At 43.7% G+C, this 12,280-nt stretch overlaps 1 pseudogene; it reads right to left on the minus strand.

Annotated features, from left to right (window-relative positions):
• Positions 1–10,943: 10,943 nt before the first annotated feature.
• On the minus strand, positions 10,944–12,033 carry LOC122931732 (annotated as a pseudogene).
• Positions 12,034–12,280: the final 247 nt, after the last annotated feature.

The following is a 12,280-nucleotide window of genomic DNA, read 5'->3' on the forward strand; positions in this document are numbered from 1 at the left end:
AATTTGAGGCCTAGTATTTAGGCGCTGGGTGACAGGTATGGGTTTAGTGACAGAATTAGACTTGGAAATACACAGTAGCGGGTGTGTGTGAAGTTATTCTGAATGACCCTATGTGCACCTTCAATATTATATACCCTTTTTGGGATAGATTTCAAATAGCTCTGATATAGCAGAAACCACTAAATTATGAAATTGCTAAATTGGGAATTGTACTTCAACCCAGAACAAAAAATGTGCTTTGACGGACACTAAATATCTTGCCCAGCAACAACAGTACACCGGTGGGTAACGAGAGATTTAGAGGGAATTAAATTTGAGGCCTAGTATTTAGGCGCTGGGTCACCGGTATGGATTTAGTGACAGAATTAGACTTGGAAATACACAGTAGCGGGTGTGTGTGAAGTTATTCTGAATGACCCTATGTGCACCTTCAATATTATATACCCTTTTTGGGATAGATTTCAAATAGCTCTGATATAGCAGGAACCACTAAATTATGAAATTGCTAAATTGGGAATTGTACTTCAACCCAGAACAAAAAATGTGCTTTGACGGGCACTAAATAACTTTCCCAGCTACAACAGGACAACGGTAACGAGAGATTTAGAGGGATTTAAATTTGAGGCCTAGTATTTAGGCGCTGGGTGACAGGTATGGGTTTAGTGACAGAATTAGACTTGGAAATACACAGTAGCGGGTGTGTGTGAAGTTATTCTGAATGACCCTATGTGCACCTTCAATATTATATACCCTTTTTGGGATAGATTTCAAATAGCTCTGATATAGCAGAAACCACTAAATTATGAAATTGCTAAATTGGGAATTGTACTTCAACCCAGAACAAAAAATGTGCTTTGACGGACACTAAATATCTTGCCCAGCAACAACAGTACACCGGTGGGTAACGAGAGATTTAGAGGGAATTAAATTTGAGGCCTAGTATTTAGGCGCTGGGTCACCGGTATGGATTTAGTGACAGAATTAGACTTGGAAATACACAGTAGCGGGTGTGTGTGAAGTTATTCTGAATGACCCTATGTGCACCTTCAATATTATATACCCTTTTTGGGATAGATTTCAAATAGCTCTGATATAGCAGGAACCACTAAATTATGAAATTGCTAAATTGGGAATTGTACTTCAACCCAGAACAAAAATGTGCTTTGACGGGCACTAAATAACTTTCCCAGCTACAACAGGACAACGGTAACGAGAGATTTAGAGGGATTTAAATTTGAGGCCTAGTATTTAGGCGCTGGGTGACAGGTATGGGTTTAGTGACAGAATTAGACTTGGAAATACACAGTAGCGGGTGTGTGTGAAGTTATTCTGAATGACCCTATGTGCACCTTCAATATTATATACCCTTTTTGGGATAGATTTCAAATAGCTCTGATATAGCAGAAACCACTAAATTATGAAATTGCTAAATTGGGAATTGTACTTCAACCCAGAACAAAAAATGTGCTTTGACGGACACTAAATATCTTGCCCAGCAACAACAGTACAGCGGTGGGTAACGAGAGATTTAGAGGGAATTAAATTTGAGGCCTAGTATTTAGGCGCTGGGTCACCGGTATGGATTTAGTGACAGAATTAGACTTGGAAATACACAGTAGCGGGTGTGTGTGAAGTTACTCTGAATGACCCTATGTGCACCTTCAATATTATATACCCTTTTTGGGATAGATTTCAAAGAGCTCTGATATAGCAGGAACCACTAAATTATGAAATTGCTAAATTGGGAATTGTATTTCAACCCAGAACAAGAAATGTGCTTGAACGGACACTAAATAACTCGCCCAGCTACAGCACTAGGGACAGATTTAGCTGGATATAAATTTGAGGCCTAGTATTTAGGCGCTGGGTGACCGGTATGGATTTAGTGACAGAATTAGACTGGGATATGGCCAAAAAATGAACAGACTATTGCTGGTTAAATGCACTTGGTGTGACAGCTTCACCCTGATGTAGGCTTTAGCCAAAAAACAACCACACCATTGAGGGTTAAATGCACTTGGTGACAGGCGCAGCTTGCCCCTGATTTTGTATATGGCCAAAAAATGAACAGACTATTGCTGGTTAAATGCACTTGGTGTGACAGCTTCACCCTGATGTAGGCTTTAGCCAAAAAACAACCACACCATTGAGGGTTAAATGCACTTGGTGACAGGCGCAGCTTGCCCCTGATTTTGTATATGGCCAAAAAATGAACAGACTATTGCTGGTTAAATGCACTTGGTGTCACAGCTTCACCCTGATGTAGGCTTTAGCCAAAAAACAACCACACCATTGAGGGTTAAATGCACTTGGTGACAGGCGCAGCTTGCCCCTGATTTTGTATATGGCCAAAAAATGAACAGACTATTGCTGGTTAAATGCACTTGGTGTCACAGCTTCACCCTGATGTAGGCTTTAGCCAAAAAACAACCACACCATTGAGGGTTAAATGCACTTGGTCGCAGCTTGTGCTGGCGCACCACAAGACACAAAATGGCCGCCGATCACCCCAGAAAAATGAGACTGACAAACGGTCTGTGCAGCCTAAAAACAGTGAGCAATTGAGGATCAGCAGCTCAATGATCCACAGCTGCAGATCGATCAGTTAATCAAGTCCTTTGGAGGAGTTAATCTGCCTAATCTCGCCCTACTGTCGCAGCCGCAACCTCTCCCTACGCTAATCAGAGCAGAGTGACGGGCGGCGCTATGTGACTCCAGCTTAAATAGAGGCTGGGTCACATGGTGCTCTGGCCAATCACAGCCATGCCAATAGTAGGCATGGCTGTGATGGCCTCTTGGGGCAAGTAGTATGACGCTTGTTGATTGGCTGCTTTGCAGCCTTTCAAAAAGCGCCAAGAAAGCGTCACAAAAGCGCGAAGAAAGCGACGAACACCGAACCCGAACCCGGACTTTTACGAAAATGTCCGGGTTCGGGTCCGTGTCACGGACACCCCAAAATTCGGTACGAACCCGAACTATACAGTTCGAGTTCGCTCATCCCTACTTGTAACATCCCCCAAAAATAAAATGTCATTCCCAAAATAATCCAAACATGAAGTAGACATATGGGGAATGTAAAGTAATAACTATTTTTGGAGGTATTACTATGTATTATAGAGGTAGAGAAATTAAAACTTGTAAATTAGCAATTTTTTTTTTTGCTTCATTTTACCAGTGTCATGAAGTACAATATGTGATGAAAAATCTATCTCTGAATGGCTTGGTCAGATTTTCAAAAAATGGCCTGGTCCTTAAGGTGAAATAAGGCTGTGTCCCTAAGGGGTTAAGTCTAGTAAGATATTTGAAAAAAAGTTTTTAAAACCCATATACTATAAATGTCTGACAGATAACGGGGTCTGTGACCTTCATATTTCACTCCACCTCTGCCAGTGACCTCTACCAAAACCGGGGACCCACACAGGGTCGACTTCAAAGCGGGGAGAAAGCCTCTTCCGCCTGGTTATTCCAGCGGACTATCAAGGACTTCCGTCCCTTCAAGAGCCCTGTCAATGGAGCCACTAAAGTGGCAAAATGGGGGACAAACCTCATGTAATAGCCCACCATTCCCAGGAACGACTTTACTTGTCTAGAGGTGGCAGGTCGGAGCCAATTCCGTATCGCCTCTATTTTGCTCACTTGTGGTTTAATGACTCTGCACCCAATGACATACCCAAGGTATTTAGTCTCCTCTAAGGCTACTTTCACACTAGCGTTGTTTAAATTCCGACACCGGAACTGCCCGCCGGATCCGGGAAAACGTGTGAAAACGGATTACATTTGAATCCTGATCAGGATTTTGATCACAATGAAAAAATGCATTGGAAAAAACGGATCCGCCATTCATGGACTTTTTTTTCACATTTTTCGGGTTTAACATGCAAAAGACTGATCCGGTATGACTGAACACACGGCGCCGGATCCGGCGTTAATGCAAGTCAATGGGAAAAAGGTCTGATCCGGCGTTCAGTCAAAGTGTTCAGGATTTTTGGCCGGAGGTAAAAATATAACATGCTACGGTTTTCTGAAAAGCCTGATCAGTCAAAAAGACTGAACTGAAGACATCCTGATGCATCCTGAACGGATTACTCTCCATTCAGAATGCATTAGGATAAAACTGATCTGTTCTTTTCCGGATTTGAGCCCCTAGGACGGAACGCAGCGCCGGAAAAGAAAAACGCTAGTGTGAAAGTACCCTAACCTTATTGCACATTTCTTTGGGTTAGCTGTTTGTCCCGCCTTTCGAAGGGAGTCCACTACGGCGTGCACTTTGGGCAGGTGACTTTCCCAGTCGGTACTGTGAATGATAATATCGTCCAGGTAAGTCGAGGCGTACCGCTGATGTGGATGAAGTACAATATCCATTAGACGTTGGAAAGTGGCGGGGGCGCCATGCAGGCCAAAGGGTAACACCTTATACTGGTACAGCCCCTCTGGTGTAAGGAAGGCAGTTTTCTCTTTGGCAGCCTCCATCAAGGGTACCTGCCAGTACTCTTTGGTGAGGAACAGAACAGAAAAATACCTGGCTTGACCTAATTTCTAAATTAGTTTATCCACCCGAGGCATTGGATATGCATCCAACTTTGATATTTTGTTTAGTTTTCGAAAATCGTTACAAAATCGTTACAAAATCGTGACGTCCCGTCTGGCTTGGGAATTAAGACTATAGGACTGGCCCACTCACTTTTAGACTCCTTAATGACATCCAGCTGCAACATGAGTTGCACTTCCTCCGAGATGGCTTTTCACCGAGCCTCGGGTACTCGGTATGGCTTTAACAAGATCTTTGCCTGAAGCTCAGTGACAATGTCATGTTGGATTACGGAAGTGTGTCCAGGGAGGTCTGAGAACACATCAGTGTTCCGACTAACAAACTGCCTGGTTTCCTGAGCCTGTTTAGAGGAGAGGCTGTCAGCAATTTTTATTGTGGCAACCGCTTCCCTTGCATCAGACATAGGAGCCGGAATCTCTTGTCTAAGAAAGCCTGGCCATGGACTGACTTCTGAACAGGTTTCACTATCCTTCCAAGGTTTTAGCAAATTAACATGGTAAATCTGCTCCGGGTTTCGCCTCCCCGGCTGGTGTACCTTGTAATTTACCTCTCCAATTTTTTCACGTACCTCGTAGGGCTTCTGCCACCTGGCTAGGAACTTACTGTCCACTATCGGCACCAGAACCAAAACCCAATCACCCGGGTTAAAGTTCTGGACCCAAGCCTGCCGATTATAGATCCGACTCTGGGCTCACTGAGCGGCCTCCATATGTTCCCTGGCAAGAGGCTAAACGGTCTCTATCCGCTGTTGCATCTTGGCAACATATTCCAGGACGCTTTTATGCGGAGTGGGTTGTTGTTCCCACGCCTCTTTGGCTACGTCCAACAAGCCACGAGGATGTCTGTCATAAAGCAATTCGAAGGGCGAGAATCCAGTAGAGGCCGGGGGCACCTCTTGCACTGCGAAAATGAGGTATGGCAGAAGAAGGTCCCAATCCTTTCCATCCTTTGTCACCACCCTTTTTAACATAGTTTTTAGAAGTTTGTTAAACCTTTCAACCAGTCTGTCTATTTGTGGATGGTACACGGACGTCCGTAACTGTTTGTGACATAAAAGGGGTCCCCTGGTCAGTCATGACCTCTTTAGGTAGCCCCACTCGGGAGAACATCTCCATTAACTCTTTAGCTATAAGTTTTGCGAAGTATGTCACAGTGGCACTGCCTCAGGGTACCGAGTAGCGTAATTGAGGACAACCAAAATGTGTTGGTGTCCCCCTAGCGGAATTCGGCACAGGACCTACCCATGTCCATAGCGATTAGCTCAAATGGTACCTCAATGATCAGGAGGGGTACCAAGAGACTGCGAAAAAGGTGCTGGGGTCTAGTTGCCTGGCAGGTCGGGCAAGACTTTCAGAACTCGTCCATCTCTTTAAACACACTGGGCCAGTAAAACCATTGTAGTATTCAATCCTGTGTTTTCTGCATTCCCAGATGACCCCCAAGAACATGCTGGTGGCCTAACTCTAACATGCGATAAGCCTGGGCACCACCAACTGTTCAACGGATTCACATCGCAGCTGATTTAATCGATACAACATATCCTGATGGACCACAAAATGGGGGAACACCCACTCTGCCCCTGGTTGTTGTGGTTCACGATCTATTATTAGTACATTTTCCCAGGCCCGGGACAAGGTTGCATCCCGGTGTTGCGCGGTACCAAAATTATCCCCGGAGACATTGAGGTCTGCCAGCTCAGGCCCCGGTGGCAAGTCCTCCATGTCTCCCACCATTACACTGAGCGGGGTTGTCTACTCCTCTTCCACCGAAGTGGCGGTCACCACTACCGCTGGACCTTCATACTCAGCTTCCCAGGGTTCTGGTCTCCCCCCTGAGCCGGGCCACTCTGCTAGGGTTATATCTGTCTCACGTGTATCAGTCACTTTTGGAACAGGCCACAGTGCCGTGAAACCCGGGAAGTCTCTCCCTACTATAAGTTCATAGTGGAGGTGGGTTGAAAGAGCCACCTCATGGATCCACCTGCCGGAAACCGTAGACAGAGACACCATAGCAGTAGGGTGGTCATTTAAGTCCCCATGGATACACATGACTCCGACCTTACAGCCAGTGTACTCAGTGGAGCGTACCACCGGTTTACCAGAACTTCCTGAGTCCAACAGAGCCTCCGCTGGAGTGTCTCCCACCTCAACCTGGCACGGGTGGTTCAGAGACTCCGGAGCACCCACTGCACACAGTCTCCTGGCATATAACGATTGACAGAAGCCATAGTTCGTGTCCATGGGTTCCCCCTGATGTGGACAGTCCACTTGAACATGGCCTGGCTCCCAACACCGCCAGCAGATTATTGGAACGGGGTCCACAGGGGTTACATCCCGGGCGGGTTTGGTGGGCACCGGTTGCTGGGTCCGGGGTGGATCTGACTGCCCCCTCCCAACAGAACCCCCATGAAAGCACTGGGTAGCCTCATAGTGCTCCACCAGGTCAACCATCTCCAGAGCATTACCTGGGGAGACCTGGCCAATCCATTTCTGGAGAGGGGGTGGCAGAGCCCTCTAGAACCTGTCTGCTAACAACCGGTCCAACATAGCAGTGGGGCTCAACACGTCAGGTTGTAGCCACTTTTGCAACAGGTTAAGCAGGTCATAATACTGGGGTCTCACGGGCTCCGCCTGGTTGAACCCCCACTGATGGGGAAGCACATTCACCCCCAGTCTTGCCAAAATCTCCCCCTTTACCTTTGGTTAGTCGGCCGCTTGATCGTCCGCTGGGACTCTGACGTCATAAAAGGAGCGACAACCTCAGCCCACTGGTCTTGGGGAAGCTTTTCCCTGGTGGCCACTTTTTCATACATTGCCAGGTAGGTTTCGACATCGTCTGCAGGGGTCATTTTAGGGATCACTGCACGTACTGCTTTCCGGGCATCGTGTACGCGTCGGGTTGCTCCTGCTGTCTGCAAAGCCATTACATGTTGTAGCAGCAACTGGTTCCTCTCCTGCTGCTGCTTATTAGCCTCACGTTGTTGCAGATTAGCCCCCACGAGGGACTTCATAACAGCCTACATTTTGTCACGTGACACCGGTTTGAATCTAGCCGGTTTGATAAATGACATACAACCATGTGCAAACCAAAAATATTTTGCCGTTCACGCCAGCCTCACTGCGCTTGCCCGCTCCAAGTCACCAATTGTAGGGATTTGCTCTGGTAGGCTGGGTAAGCGGATGCAATGCAGAGGCAAAACCACGGTTGATAAACAAAAGTCAGTGTTTATTCACACAAAAAAAAGCTGGAAAAACACAATACTAGGAAGGGCCCTGGTGTTAATTCACACTGCAGGAATCCTCGTGTTAATTCACACAGCAAAAGTCCACAGAACTCAAAGAAAAACGTCACCTGGCAGTCCACAGCACGCTTTAGGGTACCTGGCTTCCAGCTGGCAGCTCTCATGCAGCTCTCAGCCTGACAGTATGGTAGAACTCCTCAGCTCCCAAAACACAGAGCTCCACTATCACCTGGAGGTTCATTCCACACCCAGCTGAGCTGCTGGCTGGGTTTTTAAACCCCAGCCTAAAACCTGGCCTGGACATGGGTTACAGCCACCCACCCTGCTCTTTGGCTGCTCCCAATAAGAACCGTCCCAGATCGTCTTTTCAGCCACACTAAGAAAAAACACACTAACAAAATAACCGGTTCCTATCTCACCAAGGCCATGAACCTCGGTGACACGTACCTTCCATCAATGACAGACCCTTGCACCTTCCTACAATGGATAAGTATGTGCATGGATCTTTGTATTAAAGTCTAAGGAACATTATCACAATGAATGTGTGGAGATATGTTATAAATGTATTTGATTGAAATGCACCATTAATAAATAGCTTGCTGTAACTCAGTGGGTCATTATTATTTAATTTGAGCAAAATGGCAAAAAATAAATTGTTTTTCATGTTCTATGTTGCATGGGAAAAGCATGAGTTATTTCACACTTTGTCATCATTCAATATATTAAATACACTAATTTCTATTATATGGCTACCTTGGTGATAGAATAGAATATCAGTAATAGTATTAGGGAAATTATAGAACATATTTGCTTAATTATGAGTTGCACTTTTTATAGCTTTAACTACTTTATATTGAATTTGAATGTGTGCTTTTTCTATAATGTGTAAACAGCAAATTAACCATAATTTATTTTAATGAGCAATTTCATTTTAGAATGAATTATTAACATGCTATAAAATACAAGCTGCTAAGTAATGTTAACTTTGAAAAGGATAAAAGGACAGATAAACTATTAATGCAATGTGTCTTCAGCATTTGACATCCTACTTAACATGGTCATTATCTACTACATTTTGCATGGCATATTCTTCATGCTCCCACGACATTGTGAGGATGCCATATGGCTAAGCATGTTTTTTGTCAAATAATTTTTGCATAAACAGCTGGTGAGATGTTTTGACTGTAACCGTGCACATATTTTTTAAGACAGTTTGGGAGAATGATGTAAGTAACAAGAATATGCTATGCAGTGCTTTGAACGCAAACAGTTCTAGAAATTATTCATTTTAAATGAATTTTATATTAGCATACACCTATGCATTAAGCTTAGTATGGTATGTAATTTATTTTATGTTCTTATATAGCACACAGAACAAAAAAGTTGAGTTACATGGTAAGCAAACACTGGCTCGTTTAATTGCTTTTACAATGATATGTAAGAACCCTACTCTTAGATTAATGTGTGCTCATTGCTAATTAAACTTAACCCTTTAGTCCACAAAATTAGACTAAATTCAATGGAAAGCAGTACATTTTACATCAATTTGCAATACAAAAATCTTTTTTGACCTTCTACTGTCAGGTCAGACATGTCTCCAAACTTTGCACAAAGTGATCACAAACTGCATAGAGGTGTAAATGATTATGAACTACTAGGAGGGATCTTTATGTTCTTCAAATTGTCTGTTTTTTTAAAAACATATACTGTAGTTAACAATTTTTTTATATTTTTTTTACAATTTCAGCTAAACCAAATTTTTACCAGATGTTATTAGTTTTGTGATCTAACAAACTTTTTACATGAGAAGTACCTGAGGACTTTTATCTGGACCCAAATGTACCCTTAGCAAAAAAGTTAACTGCTGGAATTGGAGTCTTAGGCCAGGACCGAGTGAGTGTGTATAGTCCAGCACTTTTTTCTATAATGTGCAAGCACGATTACTGCTGCTGGATTGCAGGATCTTCATAACTAGAGATGAGCAACTTTTTTTAAAATTCAATTTGCCAATTATAAAAAAAAAATTTAAATGTGGTTTGATCCGAAAATATTTGCTGCAAATTTCATTTAAAAAATTCTGTTTCCTGGCTGCAGAGAGCCTTTAAAGTGATGTAAAACATTGTGCCTTCCAGTAACGCACATAGCAAGTCTGCTTTGGTAGTGAAACAAAACTGTGAATCAGTATGACATGCAGATGACAGGTGTCACACTTAGAATCACTGTACACTTCACTTATTTTGGAAGTCACAGGGCCAAAACTGACCAAATAACTAAAGTATGAACTCAGACTTACAGGTCGATGTTAGCGTAAAGCGTACTCCTTTTACACCGTCGTCAGCTGATTCCACATAGATGTCTACAGAACCTGTTCTATCAAACACTTATACAAATAGAGCCCACCGAGTGGAGAGGGTGTCAGCAGTAAGTTTGTGTTGACGTTACTGATTATTTTGCCCTTCCTCTGATCCGTCAGAACAATAACCTCCAAAAATCGTATCCTGTCCGTTGAGCATCTGCCTTCGCTCGGTCAGCATTTGGTCAGTAATCCATCAGTATTGCTAATGCCAAAAAAACAGGAGTGGATCCAAAACAGAGATGACATGTGAATGGGACATTTGCATGTATTCTGTGTTTTGTACCCACTCCTGTATTTGGCTACCAAATCACAGGCCAATTATTAGCACTTTTGAACAGGGAGAAAATAAAAAAAATGTTTATTTAACAAACAGGACATTAAGACACATAAAATACAACACAGAAGGGGCAAAACCACAAGATTTAAAAGATAAACTGAAGAAAAAGTGCTTCATCAACAAGAATGACAACTAATGTTGGAATGACCACGATGGTAAAGCATATTGATCATGAAATGTATGGGGTTATGGCTGATAACTGGAAGACAGTCCAGCAAATAAGCCGACTTCAGCTCATTACTACAGTGCAGGCTACACAATCACAGGTAACTGGTCGGTAAAGGCAACACCCTAAAATCTGCATAAATAAGCCTTAGTAGGTCTCACAGCCGCGGTAACAGAACGGTTAGAAGTGGCACAACATGTAGTAAGCACTGAAGGGATCATGTCTAAGACATGTAAAACGTCCGGGGGTCCCAAACATTGTGGACAAGGTCCGAGATGAGAATCATCCATGTGTTCAATGCAGGATGTTATTGATGGCTAGCTCTGTGTTGAATCCCAGCACTTATATTAGGTAGTCCTTACTGAGGAACTTCACTTTTCCTTCACAATGCACTGATGCCACTGATGCCACAGATGCCATCATCTTGACGAGCTGGGTTGCTGATAAATGGATTCTAAAGTGTCTGAAGAAATGCGAGTAAAGACATTGGAATAAATTGTCCACTTCCTTCAATGTAACCTCATACTTTGATTTATGAATATCATTCCATAAAGTCTTAAAGTCCTCTGCATGGATGGCATAATAAATGTCCATGCGAGGTTCCACGGTCACAGAGAAAACTATCTCTGTGACCGACACTGATCCAGACACGTCATACCCAGTCCACATCGCTGCTAGCCACATAAGATCCTGAGAGCTAATCACCTATTTACCGAAACAACATTCAAAGTTTCTTTGAAGTCACATCCCTATGATAGCCATGAGCACCTCAGAGCCATTATACAGGAAGAGCAGGAGGCAAGTAAATGTCTTTGATAACACCTCCAATAGAACGTCATCTGTGTACGTCCTACAGAACCAACCTGTCTACACAATCCGGTCCTATGTGCTTGGCTTGGTGAGTGGAGGCTTGGATGAAATCTGTATGAGCGCAGCCAGTGGATCTCTGTCCTTTCCTTTGAGTCCAGGTAAATAGGAAAATTTGACTTTTAGGTTCAGCCCTGAGCCCACTTCAATGGTAAGACTCTTCTGCTTCTCGGCAGCTATGTGGGCACACAGGTGCTTGGAATTCTCTTTAAGTCTTGTGTATGAGAAATTAAAAATCTGTGTCACACTGTACAGAGTCTATTGTTTTTGAAGGAGCCAAGCAGCCTGTGCTGGATCAAGAGTTTCCTCCAAGGGGGTGCACTGCAGGATTTTTCTTTTAGACAAGCTTCGCAATGCAGACCGTTGATGTGCAGAGGTGAAGCTCCTTCATGCCGATGAATTATTTCTGGGGTTAACACCCCATCGGTTGGTGTTTGAATATCCTTGTGATAAATGGTGTTTCTGTTTACTGACTGTAAACAGAGATCTCGACAAATGTATCAAACTCTGCCGCCATCTCTCTAGGAGCCACGTCTCCAGTCGCCTAACCAGCCAGATTTACCAGCATCTGTCCCAGGACATGAAGCAATGGAATAACATTGTTCATCCCGTAGTTCTGATGACTGACAAATAACATGACCATCTCAAACGGCAGGTGTAACGCATGAGCTGCCACTGGCTGACATCAAAGTTACACAGGGGAGTACTCCTGTACGCTTGGATCATCAATAAATCATTTATTGCCTTTCTCTGTTTGTATAGTC

The sequence above is a fragment of the Bufo gargarizans genome, chromosome 3 (assembly GCF_014858855.1).
Source record: "Bufo gargarizans isolate SCDJY-AF-19 chromosome 3, ASM1485885v1, whole genome shotgun sequence".
NCBI classification, from domain to species: domain Eukaryota; kingdom Metazoa; phylum Chordata; class Amphibia; order Anura; family Bufonidae; genus Bufo; species Bufo gargarizans.